This window comes from Hirundo rustica, chromosome 3 (assembly GCF_015227805.2).
Source record: "Hirundo rustica isolate bHirRus1 chromosome 3, bHirRus1.pri.v3, whole genome shotgun sequence".
In the NCBI taxonomy this organism is placed as follows: domain Eukaryota; kingdom Metazoa; phylum Chordata; class Aves; order Passeriformes; family Hirundinidae; genus Hirundo; species Hirundo rustica.
Window position 1 is genome coordinate 93,399,572 of NC_053452.1, and position 10,717 is coordinate 93,410,288.

A 10,717-nucleotide genomic window follows, 5' to 3' on the forward strand; every position below is an offset into this window, starting at 1 on the left:
TTTCCTTTTTTTTTTTTTTTTTTTTCCAGAGAATAGCATCTTCCATGCGATGATTTCCAAAGTATTACATTCTGAAGTATGCAATATTTTTCCTCAACAAGCAAGATCAGGCTTATTGCATTTTATTGTATGGGTCATGGGGGCATAACCAAAAAAAAGCAAGAACTGAAAGTTAAGGATTTATAAAAACCTTAAATAAAATGGCACACTTTCTGAATATGTCTGTTTTACCGCTCTGTATTCCAGAGATCCAGGAAGACAGAAAAACCCAGGTATATACATGAGTCTGTTATAATAATGGACATGTGTGACTGGCAGAATCTGTGGCTTGACAAGTGTCATGTCTAAATTCAATTTTAAAATAGAGTAAGTGAACTATTCAGTGACATTTATGATGAATTTTAATCACTTTATTTTTAGTGTGGGCTACACATTCCCAGTATTTGTGTCTTTATTTTGTATTTCATACTTCATAGTGACTTGGAGAGATCTGAAAAAAATACCTGGGCAAGTAAAGTGCAACTCATGAAATTCAGGAATGAGTCCAAAAATTGTATCCACAAAGCAACTGTAAGTGCCTGAGCAATAAGATGGTGAAGTACCCCAAGGCTTCAAGTGCTGTGATGACAAAACCATCTTGACTCAACAGTTTCTTGCCCTCTGTTTAACATTTAGGCTTCTTCATCATTCACAAAAGCAGACATTTCAATGCCCAGTGAAGAAGCCTTACATTCACCTTATTGAATTCAGCAGTAAATGTGAAATGTGGCTGTATTTATTTAAAAGCACAGTTAGGGAAGTTAATACTGCCCACCAATATAAGGAAAACTGTGAGGGGGGAGAAGGTTAGTTTTTTATGGTATAATTTATTTTATATTTTTGCAAGAAATGGAAGAGTTCCACCTTATCCCATCAAAACCATTTTTTTTTCTGCCAAGTTTAAGACTGTTCTGAGAAAGACTTTTCATGCAGCCTTTAGTTGAAGGTGTAACATGGTACAGCAAAGAGCACCAGGGTCATAAGTAATAAAAAGGGTTCAAGTGAGCAGGAAGTTACCTCCAAATCAGTGTTTACTTAAAATCTACATATTTACTGGAAAAGGTAAAACCTGTAGCCGTGTTTAAGCACTGCTGAGAGCCAGTGTCAAGGAATCTTTTTAAGACAAATGAAACAGCTCTAACAGTGTAAACCAGAACCCAGGATAATCCTCTATTACCATCAAGGAATTATAATCTTGTCATCATCATCAAGATGGCCACAGCACTCAACAGTGCTTCTTTAAAAACTTCAGGGGGCCTCTAGTATCAGTACCTTGTTACCTAAAATACCTTCTCCACATTGCAGCCCCATGTTATCTAAAAAGTCTTTCATGGCCTTGCTGAGTTGCAGTCCTATGAACAACCCCACACACCTCTGGCTCTTTCTCTCTTTCTTCTGCAGTTGCCGCTCACTGCTTCCTGTCCCTCACACGGCTGGCTATCTCTGCGTATCCCTTCTACAATGTCTTACCCTTTCTGCCCCTCACACGTCCTCCTGTCCCTTCCTCCTCACAGCACAGCCAGCAGACTCCAACTGACTGACCACTCCACCAGCTAACTCACTCTTTTATCACCCACAGCTGTGAGGCCAAGGCTGTTCCCACTCTTTGGTAATTAACACAGCTGCCACACATTATGGGCAAGAGTGCCTTCAGCACTATCTCTGTTCTCCCACATAATCTTGGCTGTGGATTCTGTTATAAGAAGGGTATGCTTATACCTGGTAAATACATAGACTTACTGCTGGACTTGTGGTTAGAGCTATAACACAAGCAAAAAAAGATCCAGTTTGGAATGGTTTCATACGTAGAAGGACTTACATAAAATGTGTGACACATATAATGTGCATCAGTTCCTGGCAAATAATCAAGCACTGTTCAAGTATTCTTAGGTACATCTTGCATAGCTGGACAAATAATCTTTTACAAACATATGAATCTTCCAGCAGACTGTGTACAGTCTTAAATCCAACATGTGTTTCTAGACAGAGAATCCTGTAGCTGGAGCTAGCCTTGGTAAATAGCATTTCAGATGCACTCATTCCAGACCTTGAGGCTTTTCCACTTGCCATGTGAAAACATGCCTGTGCTGCTTTTATGGAGATTTTAGGTGTTTAATTCAGACTTATGCAATATACATCTATAAGTAATACAAAAAACCAGTGCTTTTTTGAAGTGGTTCTTCACATGTTTAAGAAGCCCAGAGGTTCTTCATGTTGTTAACTATTTCAGACTACATTTTTACTCCCTGTATTTCCTAATACCAGGAAAAGAGCATTTAAATGGCATACAACTTGGTATGGCTCCAGCTGATACAGACATTGAAAGATAAAGCTATCAAAATACGAATTTTTGACAGGAAGATTACAGAAGTTCTATTAAAAAGCCTCTGAAAGTATGCCTGGAATATATAAAAATATACTGAGTTTCCTAAATTATATTCCAGTGAAGATAAAGTATTCTTCCTCTTCAGAAAGTATACATCAAACCAGTCCTGCATTTGTAAAACAAAATGCCACATTTGTCTTCATGTTAGTTATTCAGGATAAAACCTGAGGTTTTGATTTGGATTTTAGTAATGTGAATGGCATAGAGCTGTGGCCTTCTGTCACATGTCATGAAATCAGAAACACGGGAGCTAGAAGGAACCTTAAGAATGTTTCTTGTCTATCAGTCTGTCCCAAGGCCAGATAAGATCTCTTTCCCTCTTTCCAAAAGATATGTGTAACATATTCTTATAGATCTTTGATGATGGATGTTCAATATCCTTATTCAGTATCTCAAAAATTCAACAAGACCTAAACATCCTGAAAGTTTCTGTGGCTTATTTGTTTCACTAAGAATTAACTCAAACCTCAGTTCACCAGCTGACATCACTAGATCCCTCACCAAAATTTAGGTATCTGTGGTGCAGATGAGAGGTTCATGTAAAGTGAGATTTAAATACAATTAATAACATTTTAAACCCCAAGGAGTTCTACTGATGTTATTGAAGACATTAATAGACTATATTGTTATACAATATGAAAAAGGGTATCAGAATCTGCCATTTTGATAAAACTGTTAGGGTAAGAGTATTCTTTTGGACTTTTTTTAAATATGGCTTTGATAAGTCAGGTTTTATTCCACAGGACATTGTTCACAGTAACTGAGGTATTGACCAAAGTATAATTTTTTTTTTAATATTATGGTAACTGCATTATAATACAGACTCAATTTTCTGTAATAGTGGTAATATAGTACCTTTACTACAAAATAAACATGTATGTCATGTTGGCATTTCTTGTGTAAATAGATGAAAGATCCTAATTCAGTTTTTTATGCAGTTTTTCAGTCAACCAGTTGCTTTGCATAATTGGGGTGACAGATACACCTTATTGTAGTAGCAAATTCACTTTGTAGCACATTTTGTAAGATGGTGCAGTGGGCCTGGATCTTGGCCAACATCAATAACAGAATAATAAACTTATACAAGTAGCACTGAATTTGCAGTTGTTTTAATGAAAATGCCACTTCTCATGTCTGTTCTGAGGTTATTCTGCTCAACAGGTGCTGTTAGGAGAGAGGAATTTTAGGAAAAATTCTCAAATATATTTGTTTGAGAGAGGTAAGAAGTGACATTGGAAAATAAGGTTCTAAAAGAGCCTAAAAGAACAACTCTCCCTGTATTATTCACAGAGAAAAGCACAGAGAAAGTACAGGATGACTACTGAGACACTACTTATAGGAGCAAGTCTTTTTGTATGCTCCTGTAAACCAAATAACACTGTGAAAAATTGTTCTCCATCCCAACCCGAGGTCAGATAAGAAAACACAGACTGGTCTACAGGGCTTTCCTGCACTAATGCTTTCCTCATGCACATTGCTCACTCACCTGATCATCAGAGATTTGTTTACATAGATTTCTTGATTCAATGTGGCCAGCCTGAATGGGACAAATCCTGGAGAAAAGCAGCATTGCTCACTGGAGTTCTGTGAAAAGTGCCAGTGCATGTCAGAGCATTAATTCAGGCTGGTATTGATGTGATTTCTCTCTGACCGTTGATCAAATGCTCACCTATCAAAAATCACTGCCTCTCATAGCTGCTTAGAAGATAATTTGCAGTGTAATTCTCTTGAAATATGACTTTGCTTGAGGTACATTAGGGAGTTCTTTGTTTGTTTTACTCAGTGAGTAAGAAGGTAGGAGACACTTGCTGAGAACGGAATTGGCTTCATGATGTAATATTTCTATTATTCCACATGATTTTGCAAACCTATCCTTAAATAAGCAATATGCAATCTCCTCTGAAGTTTCATAGAATCATTAAATTTGGAAATGACCTCCAAGATCATCAAGTCCAACCTTCAACCAAAAACCACCATATCAACTAAATCATAGCACTGTCATGTTCAGTCACTTCTTGAATATTTTCAGGAAAAGTGACTTCCCTCACTGGGAAGACTGTTCCAATTCCACATTTCAGTGACAAAATTCTTCCTGATGTCCAGCCTGAACTTTCCCAGGCACAGCTTGAGACCATTTCCTCCTGTCCTGTTGCTGGTTGCCTGGGGGAAGAGGCCGACCGCCACCTTGCTACAATCTCCTCAGGCAGCTGTAGAGAGTGATCAGGTCTCCCCTGAGCCTCCTTTCCTCCAGGCTAAACACCCCCAGCTCTCTCAGCTGCTCCTCATTTGATTTACTCTCTACACCCTTCACCAGCTCCATTGCCCTTCTCTGAGCTTGCTCCAACATCTCCATGTCTTTCTTGAAATGAGGGGTGGAGAACAGAGAATTAGAGGTACATCATTGGTTTTTGCTTAATATTACAGATACTGAAACCTATCGTTCACAATAGATCCAAATGGCAGGAAAACCATAGCAGTTGGAGTATTATTTTAGTGCTACAATGCTAGGCTAAATATTCTTTTAGGATAAAGTGTCTGTGATTTATCTTCACTGTAAAATGAAAAGAAAATTTAATCAGTATTTTCGGTGACCAGAGAAGCACAATTAAAAGCTACTTCCTTGAAAAGACTACTTAGTAAGTTCTACAGTCAATTGTCATCTCAGAATACTTCCTGAGCTGGTTTTCTAAATGTGCAGAGTTAAATTGTGTGTGTTTTCATTGTGTACACATAGATTTTAATTTTCATAGAAGTCCACAAAAAGATCAAGTAGGTTACATCACTGTTTTTGTTGTTTCCGGTCCTCCCATGGCCTAAGCTTTCTGAAATGCAGATAACTTGTCTGTCATTTCAGACTGAATCTCATCTCCTCAGAGAGAAGTTGAACATATTTAACTTAAAGATATCACCCAGATCTGGCTGAGTACACCATCATTGCTGGTTAAACCACAGTGCCTGTATTGCATTGCGTTCCTAAAATACAAAGCCCTAATTTCTGAATTTTTACACTCTCCTCAAAGCATTTCTTTGTGATAGCCATCTTACCTCAGCAAGAAGGAGCAGTGCTGGTGTTCTGAACACTCTGTCATAATATTCTGTGCCTTTGGCTTGATGAATAATCCATTTTATTGACCAGAAAAGAGCAATAACTTACAATCATTTCAGAGGACCATTTTTATACATATAACACCTCTTTTTGGATAGCACAGTGTTTAATTCATGTCAGGCCAGAAGCTTCAGGCCCATCTGTGAAGACCATTTTGCTGAACACAGTTCCATCATCAGCACCACAACATTTGAATAATTATACCCAGTGAATAATGCTTTTTCTTTAAATAATCCTCAGGGAACTTGTTTTTCTTTGTTTGCTTGTGTGTGTGTTTGTTTTTTTTTTTTTTAACACATTCATCATTTTTATTCACTATTTGCTAGTTAGTATTTAATCATTGGCATCTTTAGTGTTTCCAGGTCATCACTGCACCAAACTTCAGGAAAAGCACTATCTTTAAAAACAAAGAAGTTCTGCCTTTTGAGCAACATCAGAAGAAAGCTCATGTTTGATCTAGTTCTAGTACTTGATTTTTTTTATTTGAGGCTTTTTTTTCCTTAATTCATCTTGATCCTTGGTATAGAATCATAGAATTGTTTAGGTTGGAAGAGATAATTGAGTTCAGCTGTTAACCCAGCACTGCCAAGTCCACCACTAAATCACATCTTCAATGCCACAAGTACGTGTCTTTTATATGCTTCCATGGATAGTGACTTAGCTACTGCCCTGTGCAGCCTGTTCCATTGCTTCACAACCCTTTCTGTGAAGGAAGTTTTTAGAATATCCAATCTAAGTGTCCCTTGGTGAAATTTGCTATTTCCTCTCTGTATTCATAACAACATTTTTTATTGTCTTTTGCATCAATGGACAGATTAAGTTCTAGTTGGGCTTTGGCCCTTCCAATTTTCTCCCTGCACAAACTTATGACTTTCACTTCTTCCCAAAGAGCATAAAATCTCTTATTTTTCCCTGAGTTCCAGCCAACCTGTTCCCCAGCAGCTTACCTTATCAGCGCAAAGGGGTGGTCTGCTCCCGGTCTTTCAGATTTCTCACTTGTAGAATGTCCATCCTTCCTTTCCTACTTTGCCATTCAGGTCTGCCTCCCAAGAGACTCTGTTCCCCAGACTGCTAAACAGGCCAAAATCTGCCCTCCACAGTCCAAGGTGGCCATTCTGTTTACCCTCCTCCTTATTTCTCCAAGAACCAAAAACTCCATCACTTTGTGATCTCTGTGCCAAAGAGGCCTCCAACCATCACATCACCCACTTGTGGTGGTTCTTAAGAGAGACCCAGATGACCGTCGATGGCAAAAGGTAAGAGCCTGCTCTTTGTCCGGGGGGTTGGGGGAGGTGGGGAAATTATAGCTTTATTTGGTCCAGAGCTCCTTTAGCTCCTTCCCCGTCCTGATGCCAAAGAGACGGAGGCCCCGGCTGTCCCAGGGCTTTTTCCCCGGGGGGGACGGACCCAGAGGCAGGGACAAGCCACTGCCCAGCCAGGGACAAGGTGGGAGTGGAACAGAGTTGGGTTACATTCCAGTGTGGGGGATGGGCACAGCTGAGCAGGGACAAACCATGTGATACAGTTTCCAAGGGGATACAATAGAAAACATTACAAACCCTGATATAAAATTGAAACAAAATATAAACCAAATTAATGTTCTACAACACCCACCAGTCCTTCTCTGTTCACTAACAGCAATTCTTGTGTGGCACTTGTCCCCATTGGCACATTCACTATGTCAGGAAGATCTCTTCCACTCCCCAGGATCTTCTGGATTGTTGTCTCTCTGGTGGGTTGTATTTCCAGCAGATATCTGATAAATCAAAATCCCCCACGAGAACAAGGGTTGGCAAATGTGAAACTTGTTTGGAGTTGCTCGGTAATAATTTCTGAATGTTCAGGTCAGGTTAAAGGAAGTTTTTGAGCTTTTGCATTTAAAGAGAACTCAGAGGTATTGCAATTTGCTTTCTTTAACTTCTGGACTTAGGAGGACTCCCAGCATCCTTAGAGAAAGCAGCATGACATAGAAAGAGCACTTTTATATTTGTGCTCAGTTACACAGGGAATATTTCCCATGTGTGAAAGACTAAATATTGGAGCAGCCCTCATATTAGAGGGTAGAAATGAGCAGGGACACAGACTTCTTGTTTGTCACAGCATGAGAAATGTCCTGGCTTATTCCTCTTTAGAACTTAGCCATCCTGACTCCAACTATTCACTGATTCTGGCTGCAGCAAGCTCCTACTGCAGGCTTCCTTAGCAGTCTCTAACTGTTGGTTATTTCCTGCTAAACTATGACTGCATGTATTAGTTTGCAGACTCTGACTGCAGGCTTTTACCTAGCTAGACTATGACTGCAGGTTCCAACAACAGGCTCTAACTGCAGACTCAGACTAACCTCACAGCAGTGATTCTCTCTCTCCAGGCCCCTCCTCCTTCTTCTTCCCTTCTACTTTTCTTCTTCTTGATCATCTCATTCCCTCCTCCTCAAGGTTCCTACTCCTTCACTAGCTAACTCACTCCCTTTTATAACACTTATTTTTATTGGCCATAGCTGTGACTCATCAGGGGCGAGGCTGTATTGGGTAATTAACACAGCTGTTAACTTATCAGGGGGGAGGTCATCTATATTCCCTTCAATTTAATACCAAACAGCTAACTTGGTATCTTATCCTCCAGGACCATGGTATGGTGGGAATCCAGATGAAAGTAATAAATAGTATGTAATCTCAGTTTATAACCCAGAAGGAGAACAGAGAAATTTCTTAAAACATTTTAAATTATGTATTTAAAATGGTACTGATAAGGAGAAATTTAGTCAGTATATTGAACTGATTATTCATACATTTTCACAAGATTGCATGTTTTAGTAAATCAGGAGATTAGTCCTTTCTTAAAGACACAATAAGAAAGGTTCAAGTTAAGTCAGAACACAGGAAGCAAGGGAAAATTTGATATCATCACCTGTGAAAACACTAAACAGAGAAACTATTCCAAAGAAGGACAGAAAGGTTTCTGGCATGCAGGAGATCAAAAGAGCTCTCCTGAAGGTCTAAAAGTGAACACTTGTTCCGTGGAGAGTAATTATTTTGGAACAGCCTGCTGATTCACAGGACCCAGTGGGACCAGAAGACGTTACAATTAACTTCATTATCATCAGGAGATCAAAAGATTTTAAGATAGATGAGGATTACAATTGCTGTCCAAGGAAATGCTCTCCCTTTGTTACAACAGCTCAACATTTCCATTTTAAGAAGGCTGTTAGGTATCTATGTATGATTTGTACCTGAGTCGTAAAAACTGCAGGTACCTGAACATAATCAGACTTACTGAGAAAGTGCCTTCTCCCCTGAAGTAATGTTACCCAGGTGTTAGTTGAGTTCAAGAATAACATAAATAAACTGAAGCGAGATTGGCCAGGAGCTGGAACAATTTCCCTGTGAAAAGAGACTGGGGGGGTTGGGCTTGTTGAGCCTAGAGAGAGATGGCTCGGGGGGGAGGGGAATCTTAATGCTGTCCTCAACTATCTAATGGAAGGAAATAAGAGGCAAAAGAGATGGACTCTCAGAGGAAGAATGAGGGGTAATGGACAAGACCTGGAAGATGGCAGATTCTGCCAATATAGGGTCAATATTAGGGAAAAAATCTCACCAGGAGTGTGGTCAAATACTGTAATGAGTTTCCAAAGAGGCTGAGAGATCTCTGTCCTTGGATATATTCAAAGCTCACTTGGAGAAGTCCATGAGCAGCCAGCATTAAGGGAACCTCCTCTAATCAAAGGAGTTTAAATTGCTGAAGGTCCTTCCAACCTACAAAATTCTGTGGTTGTAAGCTGTGGGTTACAGTGCAAACAGGATCAATCATGTAGTGTGTTTACCTTGGCTGGCTGCCTAACGCCCCGTCTTTTTCTCTTTTCTCCCCTCTTAACAGAACAGGGGCAGAAAATAAAATAGAAAAGCTCATGGAATGAGATAAGGCATCTTAATATTCATTACTTCCCAGGGGCAGGCAGATGTCCAGCCATTCTTTGGTCATCCACATCTCTAGCAGTTTCTTGGAACAAAAGAGCGTAACCACAACTGTGCCCACATTTGCCTCCTTGCCCTCAGCATCTGTTTGCAGCATCATATGGCATGGAATGTCCCTTAAGTCAATATGGGTCAGCTGTTCAAGATGTGTCCCCTCAGCCTCTTGCTCATCCCCAGCCTATTGGCCTTTGGAGGGGAGGGAAAGCCTTGATGCAGTGCAAGCACTGCTGAGAAAAAGCCAGCACATTGGTATGTTCTCAATATTCTTTCAGCTACAAATGCTAAAATAGGATTTATCCTACATATAGGATACTAGGAGGAAATTTAACTCCATCTTAGCCAGAGACAGTACACTGAAATGTAACTGTCTAGGATAAAGACTTGTTGCTTGAAAGGGACATTCACAGGGATGCAGGGGTGGATCACAGAATATAGCTTATTGTCACCCTGAACTGTGACAATACTGTTGTTCAGAGAGTTGCACTTATTTCTATTATTTCTATTTCTATTTCTTCTATACAATTGATCTGACATTAATGCACAGTTGAAGCTGACTGTAGGATGTACGTGCCTAAGAAGACCATTAAATACTGTGCTCCAAAAATGCTGCACAATGACTAAAATTTAACTGGAAGAACTTGGACGTGCCAAGGATAAATTGCTTAGGAAAACCCCCCAGAATTAACTGATTTTTTTCACATGTTAGTATCGATTGGACTGCTTGAGTGGTGAGAATTGCAGAAGAGCAAATCCAATTAGTAATTTTTAAAATAAGCAAATATGCTTTGGTGGCCAAAGCTTGTTTTTAGGGTTTTGTTTCCTTCAAGGTCTGCTTCCTAGCTTCAATACCTAATCCTCAAATCTACTGCTGAGTACATTTAGTGATAATTCAAATCAACTATCAACTGCTTCTGAATTTTCTATAGCATGATGGGTGTTGTTTATCTCAATCAAAGTCAGCCTTCTCAGCTTTCAGGTGCACCTCCCTAACTCCTGCTGCTCTTCTGCTTTCCTGACAGTTTAGTATTCACAGAGGTGTGCCTATGCAGCCAGAAACAGTAGATTTGTTCAAACAGAAAAAACCCAGCCTGGCACTTGATGGAGAGAACTAGTTTACATGGGTTGTCTAGCAAGCAGATCACACACTAGAAGTCTCTGATTACACATTGGACTTCTTCACAGTATTTCTTGAGGAATGGAGGCAGAAAATTAAAA